The following is a 10,920-nucleotide window of genomic DNA, read 5'->3' as shown; positions in this document are numbered from 1 at the left end:
CAGCAGCCATGCTGGCAGTGGCTGATGGGAGTTGAGAAGCCATCAACAGCTGGAGAGGTCCATGGGTTTGCCCCATTCCTAACATAGGAACCTCACTGATTTCAGTGAGAGAGTTAGACAATATGCTTAGATGCTGATCTTGGACTTAAAGGAGGAAGGGTGAGGCTCCAAGATCAAAGCTGCAACAGGTGTTTTTCAGCTTACAACACAGGACAGTGGATGATCATACAGTTATGTCCCCATTCCAAGATTGTGTTTCTCCACTAGTGCAATGACTCACACATTTGGCCAGTGAGTCATGGACCTGGAAGGTCAAAAATGCACTAATCTGCAGCTTACATACATGAATTGCTAAGGCAGGCATGTGGATAGCCTGTTGGAAAGTGTTAGATCCAGGTGTATTTTGGCGCAATCTCTTGCTACCTTGCAGTTGTCCGTCGCTGTTTCAATCCAGACATCCGTCTCCGATTTTGACTTTGGTGCGGCTGGAGACAGCTTAAATGTTCCGAGGATGACAGTCATCCTGGCTCAGCTGGCGCTTAATTGAGATAATGACGCAGCCCCATCCCAGCTACGCAGAAATAACCACCCTGCCATGCTCATTTGAAGGAGAATTGTGATTAAGCGGTTCTGAGGGAATGAAACGGCCCATGAAACGCCTGAGGAAAACAAACCCAGAATGAGAAACACATTCTCAGCTATACGCCGCATGTTGTTGTTGGGGGGGGGGGGGGAATCAAACACACTGTGAGTTCCTGCCAGAGGTAGAGGACATCTTCTGGCCCAAGGGCTTTATTCCTTTCTAAGTAAGCTTCCAGGGGCCACTTGGGGATGGGCGGAGCCAGAAGCAAAAGTGGGTGGGACCCTTAATGCATTTTTTTTTTAACCTTTGTACGGTTTGGCTAGTTTCTAGACAAGCTCACACGCCCCTCTCTCTATCTTCTATCTCAATGTGCAAGTGGCATTATTGGAGCCCAAGGACACATTCCAGCCAGGAGGGGCATTCGTTTCAATAAGCCTGCCTTGCGAAGCATTGTGCACATTGCCACTTGCGATATATGCTCTGTTAATGCGCAGGCAGAAGTAACAGCTATGGCTTCGCAGCCCACAGTGACACACCACACTGTGGAGATAATTATATCACGCATGCTGCCGACGATTGCTCCTTTAAAGCTCTTTAATGCAAAGGCGCCGGCGCTTCATAATTGAGCACAAATTAGGAGTCTGGTTTCTCTGTTGGGCTTGCTGTTTGGGGGGTGATTTTGCAGCTTTCAAGGCGGCTGCTAATGAGGAGGCTGCAGCCTCAGCTCACGGCTGCCTTTGGCGGCAGGGCAGCCAGCCTCATCTCTGGATTTCACACGGCCGGAGGTGAAAACAAGCTTCGCTTGTCAAGGGTCTCTGTGTGCAATGGTGCCAAGGGACCCATTTGGTCTTTTGTGGAGAGCCCCCCTTTCTACTGAACACATTATTCTCACTATGGCATCAGCACTAGCATTAATGTAGCACTACTGAAATATACTTTTGAATTATGGTGCTGGAGGAGACTCCTGAGAGTGCCATGGTCTGCAAGAAGATCAAATCTCTCCATTCTTAAGGAAATCAGCCCTGAGTGCTCACTGGAAGGACAGATCCTGCAGCTGAGGCTCCAATACTTTGGCCACCTCATGAGAAGAGAAGACTCCCTGGAAAAGACCCTGATGTTGGGAAAGATGGAGGGCACAAGGAGAAGGGGACGACAGAGGACGAGATGGTTGGACAGTGTTCTCGAAGCTACCAGCATGAGTTTGACCAAACTGCGGGAGGCAGTAGAAGACAGGAGTGCCTGGCGTGCTCTGGTCCATGGGGTCATGAAGAGTCGGACACAACTAAACGACTAAACAACAACACTGAAATATACAGCACCTTCCAGCCTCTAGGAGTTTAGTGCACGGGGAGAAAAGGGGTGTTAGGGAAAGAAGGGAGAGGCAAGGGTCAAATAAATGGCTGTACGCAGGTATAAATAATGTTATTATTTATACCCCACCCATCTGACTGGGTTGCCCCAGCCGCTCTGGTCAGCTTCTAACATATATAAAAACATAATAAATAATAATAAATAATATAAAAACATTCCATATTAAAAGGTTTCTCTATACAGGGCTGCCTTCAGATGTCTTCTAAAGGTTGCACACACACACACACACACACACACACACCCTTGTGAAATGTTGGGATGAATCCTAGTTCGAAGTTAGGCCCAGCTGGAAGGAGCCTGGAGAAGCTGGCTCAAACTAGGCTTTTGAAACAGGCAAGTTCACAGTTCAAGCTCCCCTCATTCAACCCTTCACCCTATTTCCACTAGTCTGTAACTATTCTTGAGGCCACTTACCATTCTAGGATTTTATTGCCTTGGGGAAGACAGATGATGTAGAACAAAAGGAAGCACATGCCATTTCTGTGTGGTCTTCACATCAATCTGTCGCTTTAGAGAAGGGCCCAAAATTCATCCTCGAAATGCAACAGTATGAATTGTGCTTGGAGTTTGGCCGGGAGCTTTGCCACACTCTGCCCTCAAATTTCTAGGTAACCTTCATCCTGTGTGAAAGAAGCCCTTGTGTTTTATTTTTCTTTCTCATGATGCTTGAGGGAAACTATTTCATTTGACTTTTTATTGCATTTATTGTTAGTTTGCATTTGATCTGATGTGTAGAGATCTTTCCTGTTCTAATTAATTCAGGAGGGTTCTGGAAGCTTCTCTGTGTGAAAGAAAAAAGCAGAAGGTTCCTGGTGTTTGGGTTATACCTTCAGAGAAGCTGAGTACAGCTGGCTTAAACTGGTTCTGTTATCTCTTCTGTCAAGATCATGCGGAGTATAAATGTAGGACCTGAAGGAACCTGGGTTTCACTTTCTCTTTCTATCCCTTTTCCTTCTTAGCATTAAGGTTTTAGTTATTGCAAGTTTAAGTCAAGTCTGCTGCAACTGAATTTCTTATGGACAGTGCCAAACCTGAACGTATTGGATTTGTGACCATTATGCTCATTTGCACAGACAGGCAGAAACCCCCTGACCCTGGGCGACACCTGCGTGGAATAATGACTCAAGACAACGTGTTATGGGATTAATATTTGGCCACAACTTTATTAATATTTCAGATGTAGGGAGACCTTGGGTTAGGCATTGGGCCTTTATCCCTCCCGGTCCCCAGCCGGGGATCTGGGGAACATCAGGGTTATCCAGAATACGTGGGGATTGGGCTGGCTCTGGAGAACGTCTGTGTGGTGTTTGCCCGTTCGTTTAGAAACTGTCTGTACAGGGGAGAGAGAAAGGGTTAAAAATGTAGACCAGTAGGGAAGCTGGAGGTGGAGCGTACCCTTTTATAAAAGGGCTTAGCCCAAGGTTTGAGTTAGTTGTTGGTGGGTAGTTGGTTGGTTTTAATGGGTTGGTTGGTTGGGAAAGGCAGTTGGAAAAGCAGTTGGCAGGCAGTTGGAAAGAGAGAGACAGTTAGTGCAGTGGGTTATTGAGTGAGGTGAGGTAGAAGAGATAGAGAGAGGATAAAATAAGACTAAGAAGGTAAAGAGTAACAATGTTTAGAATGCAGTTAAAGTTTGTGTCTACAATAAACTACACTCATCTTTGTTCCGGGAAGTTTTTAATATTTAACGCTGTCCTGTTTTTAACATTTGATTGGGAGCCGCCCAGAGTGGCTGGGGAAACTCAGCCAGATAGGCGGGGTATAAATAATAAATTGTTGTTGTTGTTTTTGTTACCTTGAGAACCTGACTGAGACTAAGTGATTTTACCAGGGAGGACCTGGTTGGTGGCAGTGGATTAGTGGTGTGCAGGTCAATAGTCTGTGAGATGACCGGGGGCTTCGTACGAACGCCACAGTCTGTTCAAGCAGAGAGCCCACCCCCCGTTTTGCCACCGTCGCAGGGGAGAGCAATGACAACCTAACGGCGTGTGGCCAATGCTTCCCCTCAAAACAGCCCCTTTAATGGGGAACCCTGGAACTGCCGCTGCAGGGGGGGGGCGTGGGTCATGCCTCCCCCCCCCCTTTAGGGAAGATAGACTAAAGGATTCCGCCCAAGGCCTGAAACCGCCAAAGTTGTGATGTTTTGCTACGGGGAAGGGAAAACCTGCCAATGCAGGGAAATTCCTTTCCGGCCTTCAACAGCGACCATAATGTAGCAGTGCCTGCGCACCTGTGAAGAAGAGGTTAACCTGCAAAAGAAGGCTTAACTAAGGGAGGGCAGGGTGTGAGAAGCTCTGAAGCCGGCTGAGAACTCCCAGGTAAGTTCCGCCCACTGTGTCCAGGGCAGCTGTTTATCAGCTCCATCTGGTACACAGGCTGAGACCCTATCTGCCTGTGGACTGTCTTGCCAGAGTGGTGCATGCTCTGGTTATCTCCTGCTTGGACTACTGCAATGCACTCTATGTGAGGCTACCTTTGAAGGTGACCTGGAAACTACAACTAATCCAGAATGTGGCAGCTAGACTGGTGACTGGGAGCAGCCGCTGAGACCACATAACACCGGTCTTGAAAGACCTACACTGGCTCCCAGTACGTTTCCGAGCACAATTCAAAGTGTTGGTGCTGACCTTTAAAGCCCTAAATGGCCTCAGTCCAGTATACGTGAAGGAGAATCTCCACCCCCATTATTCTGCCTGGACACTGAGGTCCAGTGCCAAGGGCCTTCTGGTGCTTCCCTCACTGCGAGAAGCCAAGTTATACAGGGAACCAGGCAGAGGACCTTCTCGGTAGTGGCACCTGCCCTGTGGAACGCCCTCCCGCCAGCTGTCAAAGAGAAAAACAGTGGTACCTCGGGTTACATATGCTTCAGGTTACATACGCTTCAGCTTACAGACTCCGCTAACCCAGAAATAGTACCTCAGGTTAAGAACTTTGCTTCAGGATGAGAACAGAAATCGTGCTCCGGCGGCGTGGCAGCAGCAGGAGGCCCCATTAGCTAAAGTGTTGCTTCAGGTTAAGAACAGTTTCAGGTTAAGTACGGACCTCCGGAACGAATTAAGTACTTAACCCGAGGTACCACTGTACCAGACTTTTAGAAGACATCTGAAGGCAGCCCTGTTTAGGGAAGCTTTTAATGTTTAATAGACTATTGTATTTTAATATTCTGTTGGAAGCCGCCCAGATGGGCGGGGTATGTATGTATGTATGTATGTATAAATAAATAAATAAATGTTGTTATATTATTATTATTATTATTATTATTATTATTATTATTATTACTATTATGTGGGCTGGTCAATCCCTCCCCTTACCTGGCCAACTCTCTCCTGGCAACGCCCTCCCAGCTGGGATTGGGTAACTGGCAGAGGTAGGTGGCTACCTCCAGTTGGGGGGTGGGGCATATCCAGGCTGTATGGCCGAGAGCCGCATGGAATCGGGAGGGGGCTGCGCACAACCGTGCAAAAGGTGCCCCCCATTTGATGTGGGGAATGGTCATTGCTCCATAGCAGCAAAGCTCTACTGGATGAAATACAATTGCCTCTGGTCTATTTTTGGGGAATCCTGCAACATGTTTAAATTTTTACTCTGCTAACTATACGCTGAAATCTGTTGACATTTCTATTCCACCTTAAGGAGCAGATGTGTGGAACTGTTGCGTGTCACATGTCTGTTTACATTCCAGCACAGCTTGCTGGGAACTTCCGTTGTGTATTGCTTTTGCTTTTCCTGTTCTCTCTGAGACGAGAGAGAGAGAGATGACATGTTTCTTTGTCCTGATTTATGATTAATAAATCTGTAGTTGTAGTATGCTTCCACAAGCCTCACGCCTATTCTGTGTGCGCAGTTCGCTCTGCTGATAGCATGCCCTGGCTTTGAAGCCTGTGTCGCTGATTTATGTCGGAGCAGATGCCGATGGTCTTTGAAGCGGGAAGACTGGGAGGAGACGGCCCAGCTGGGGCTTGCCAGCTGGCCTCCTAGCCCTCTCATGCCGACAGAATCTGCTCTGGATCAATATTGAGTAGAATTTCAATGACATTTATATCCTTCCTCTCCTCCAAGGAGCTCAAGGGAGTGTACATGGTGCCCCCTCTTCCCATTTTGGCCTTGAAGCAACCCTGTGAGGTAAGTTAGGCTGGCATTTGCCACTAAATGTGGTGGCCAAGGGGTGTGCACAGGTGAGTGTCCTCTTCCAGGATTGGGAACCTCCAGCTCAAGGACCAAATGTAGCTCCTCAGGCCCCTCTGTCTGGCCGTAGCTCAGGGTTAGAGCATCTGCTTTGTGTGCAGAAGGTTCCAGGTTCAATCCCCGGTATCTCCAGGTTAGGCTGCGAAAGTTCTGGAGAGCCACTGGGAGCCAATGTAGACAACCCTAAGCTAGATGGAGCAATGGTCTGATTCAGTATAAGGCAGCTTCCCACATTCCAGTCATTTATTTACTGATTTCCTCCTAAACAACTGTCTCAATGTGACGTACACTTAAAGATAATTTTTATAAAAGTTAAAAGCGCGGAAACAGCAAATGCATTTAAAAGAAAACAAAAACCATACAAAATAGAAACTCGCAGTAAAGTCGAGTGTCAAGGAAACGCCTCCCTGGCTACCCTTCCCTTCCCATGAGAACTTCAGCAAAGTTTATCCCACTCTGTGATCATTTCTGAATGCAATTTCTTTTCTCATTAACAGACGGAAAATGGATTTAAAACAAACAAACCCAGGAGAAATGTTCTGCTTAATGCTGGTTGAATTTGCAAATTACCTCCTTTGCCTACCTTGGAGGATGTAAGAGAAACAGCAGACATCAGTTTTCATGTTTAAAAATACATAGATATAATTTTCCCTATGACACTGAAAACATTCTAAACACTCAAATTACAGATATGCTCTTCAGACACCATTTGTTTTTTTAAATAATAATGTTTTATTAATTTCCCAATATTTACCCAATATTACCACAGTTTTGCCAATTATACGAATTCCAAATTTATACAATTTAACCAAAGTGGTTTTCTGCACTCCTTGATCAGTGTTTTTTGTCCAATTCTTATATTGCTGCGGTTCATATTTTCAATTAACATCCAATTACATTTCAGTTGGTATATTAATCATTAAGGTAACAGCTGGATTTTTAGCGATTACTGTTCGTGTTAATACCTTATCTAACTTTCCATAGGATTTCAAATGAGGTGCTCTAATTATTTTCCTTTTCTCTGCATGTGTCAGTCTGAAGATGTCCAATTATAAAGTCCTTGGCCTTTGTCTGTTGTCCAATTCTTGAAATTCCTTCAATTGCTGTTGTCTCTCAGCTATCTGGAGTGGGGCTGTAATCCAGGAGAATTATCAGAATATCTCATTAGCTCCCTTCCATCGTGCTCTCATCTTGTTCAGTGTTTCCAGACAACGACATGCTCCAACAGCCCACTCTTTCTCACTACTCAGTCAACATCTAGAAATTTCCACAGCCCAGGAAAGAGGGATCCAGCTTCCGCCGCAGGGGGTCTTGTAGTACTTTCATTTTAATTCATCACCATCAAAGTCTCCATGCCTCCCCTCGTCCACAGCTCCAAATTCTTTTCATTTTTATGACTGCATTTTGGCCAAAGTCCACTTCAGTTATATCTCTTCTCTGTTGTTTTTTTGGGGGTAGAGATGGTATCCGCTCTAATTTTCCATTCCACCATTAGAGCTCTCCCCCCACCATCCCATCTCTTTAAACCACACACAGCTAACTGTTCTTTTAATCACAAATTTTATTCCACACTGTAATCCAACCTCATTTTGTATCTTTAGAATTTTGCATCTGGAGACAGTTGCCAAATCATTAAGAAAGAAACTCAAAGTAAACAGGAAACTGGAGGCTCCCCCCTCCAGTTTAGATTTAGATTTGATGAGGCCCTCAGCTACTGAAGGTAATGGGGCCCTTTATACGTCCGGCTGCCCTTTGTCAACAACAAATTGTTACTGTTTTTTTTGTGTTGAATATATGCTATATGGTAATTTATAGACCTAATAGGTATCTAAAACCATTTGCACATAACAAATAGGAGCCTACAGAACACAAAACACTGTTGCTGCATGTAGGTTTTATTTTATTTGTTTTTTATCTTATATTTTGGAAATGTACATCCAGTGTTTGTTTCCTTTAAAAAATTTTTTTGGGGGGGCTCCCAAGAGAGTGGGACCCTAAGCTGTAGCTTGTTTAGCTTATACGTAAATCTGGTACTGCCCTTCCACCAGCCACTGCCCATACCGAATACAGTGGTGCCCCGCAAGATGAATGCCTCGCAAGACGGAAAACCCGCTAGACGAAAGGGTTTTCCGTTTTGGAGGTGCTTCGCAAAACGAATTTCCTATGGGCTTGCTTCGCAAGACGAAAATGTCTTGCGAGTTCCTGCGGGATTTTTTTCCTTCCCCCCCTTTTTCCCAAGCCGCTAAGCCGCTTATCAGCTGATCCTCTAAGCCGCTTATCAGCTGATCCGCTAAGCCGCTTAACAGCTGATCCGCTAAGCCGCTTAACAGCTGATCCGCTAAGCCGCTTAACAGCTGATCCGCTAAGCCGCTTATCAGCTGATCCACTAAGCCCGCTAAGATGCTAATAGCGCTAATCCGCTAATCCGCTAATGGGCTTGCTTCGCAAGATGGAAAAACCGCAAGGCGAAGAGACTCTTTTCGTCTTGCGAGGCACCACTGTATAATCTTTTTTTTCAGATCAATGCAGCTGGATAATTCCACAGTTCTGATGACAACATCTTCTCTCAGAGCGTGCCTGATTTTAAAGCCAGTTAAAAATCTAATTAACAGGAGAACCTTTGCTTCTTAATGGTGGCATAGGATGGTTTTCTTGTTTTTCTCCGCCTTCGATCCCCGCGATATCATGGGAGCTGTCTCCATTAAGGCATATAGGAACTAGAAACCTCTTCAGACACAATTTGTGCCGTCTTTTCTCACTTGCAGTCTAGGGTAACCATTCTCAGCACAGAGTTTGATAACATATATTATAACCGCTAATAGCCACCGAACACAATAAATCCCCTTTTCCTGTCAGTGCTTGAAGGCTGAGTAATTTTTCTTGCTGCAAAAGGAAGAAGAAAAGCTTGTCATGCTGTGCGCTTTGGAGAGCATTCCAAAAGGCTCAAGATGACAGTGGAGTTTTGTTTGGGGATTTTTAAGAAATAGAACTGCCACTCTGGGGTGAGGATTCTGAAAACAGACTGCAAAACTTCAGGACAGGCTATGATTATTCAGCTCCTTTCTGGCTGATTCAGACAGCCATGCAGTTGAGAGTAAACCTTGCATCTCAACCCAAGTATGGGGACAATTCAGATTAGAAATGGCATCTCGCCCTTAAAATGAATTGGGGAGGGCGGGCTCAAATAGTTCATTCAAACATTGAAAATCCTTGGGCATTTTCTTCTGGGGAGGAGGGGAATTGTCATGCCCAGGTGGAAGAGAATGTTATTGTTATTTATTGCACTCACAAACCTCTTTTTATCAAAAAAAAAAAATTTTTTTCTCCTTCCAGTAGCACCTTAAAGACCAACTAAGTTAGTTCTTGGTATGAGCTTTCGTGTGCATGCACACTTCTTCAGATACACTGAAACAGAAGTTGCCAGATCCTTCTATATAGTGAGAAGGTGGGGAGGGGTATTACTCAGGAGGGTGGTGGGAATGGGTGGTTGGCAGATAGCTGCGATGAGCCTGTTGACGACTCTTAACGGCTGCAATAGGTCTTACAGGAAAAAGCAAGGGGTGAGAAGGTGAAAAATGGCTTTGTCATTGTGATGGGATGGTGAGCTGCTTGTGCGTAAAATCCTGATCCCTCAGAGCTTGGCTAAGTTCCCAAACCTCTGTCTGTGATGGAGCTCCTTAAGCATGGCTCCATCAGTCGCTCGTTGAATCGGACAGTGGGCGTTTACGGAATTTCTTCCAGCATAAAAGCTCCTTGACGGAAACGCGTCTTCTGGACTCTCGGCGTGACAGTTTCCGCCGAGGAGTGGGTGTGCCTACGGGAGGTCCTGAAACCTCTCCACTGTTCCCGCTTGAAGTATCTCTGAGCTCTCCCTCCGACTCACTTTCCCTTGTAACTCCACTTCTCCCCCTGCTGGTCCCCTCCTCCGCTGAGTGGTCTCTCTCACCCTCCATGAGCCCTTTCACCTCCTTCGTCTCAGATGACAGTTCCCTGACATCCACCTCCCCTCTAGGGCCCCCTTCACCCCCTTCCCTCCCCTCCTCTGCGGGAGGCGAGGGAGCAAAACCCCTGAAGGAACCTCCCTCATCTTCCGAAGTTTCGAACACTTCCCTCCACCTTTTGCTGTTCCCGGTTTCCAAGTACTCCTCCTCCTCGGAGTCTGTACCCTCTTCCAACTCCGATTCCCTGAATCCCTCCAGTTCCTCCTCATCGTCGGTGGTGCCAAAGTACTCCCTCCGGAACCTCGCTACTGGTTGAGGTTTCCTGGGGAACCTTTGGTGGAACGTTTCGATCAAGACCTCGTCATGGACCTCCTCTGCCTTCACCCAGGTGTTTTCCGACTCCGGTTCCCCTTCCCACGCGACCAAATACTCCACCTGATTACCCTTCCACCTGGAGTCGATGATTTCTGCCACATAGTTGCGGCTTTCCCTTTCTTCTATGGCTGGCCCCCGTGTGGATACCCCTTCACCTTCCCCCCTGTATGGTGACAGTAATGACCTGTGGAATACTGGGTGCAGTTTCATGTGGTTCGGTAACCGGAGTCTGAAAGCCACTGGGTTGACCTGTTGGATGACCTCAAATGGTCCCAATCTTTTGGGTCTCAATTTCTTGCAACTACCCTTGAACGGCAACCCTTGGGTTGATAGCCAGACCCGACTCCCCACCCTAATTGTTTCACCTTCCCTTCTGCTCTTGTCTGCCTGCCTCTTATATTCTTCTTTGGCCCTTTCTAAGTTGTGTTGGAGTTGACGATGGATCGCTTCCATTTCTTCTACAAAAAG

The sequence above is a fragment of the Podarcis filfolensis genome (genome assembly GCF_964270895.1).
Source record: "Podarcis filfolensis genome assembly, chromosome: 3".
Classification (NCBI taxonomy): Eukaryota; Metazoa; Chordata; class Lepidosauria; order Squamata; family Lacertidae; genus Podarcis; species Podarcis filfolensis.
Note: the sequence above shows the minus strand (reverse complement) of the source record.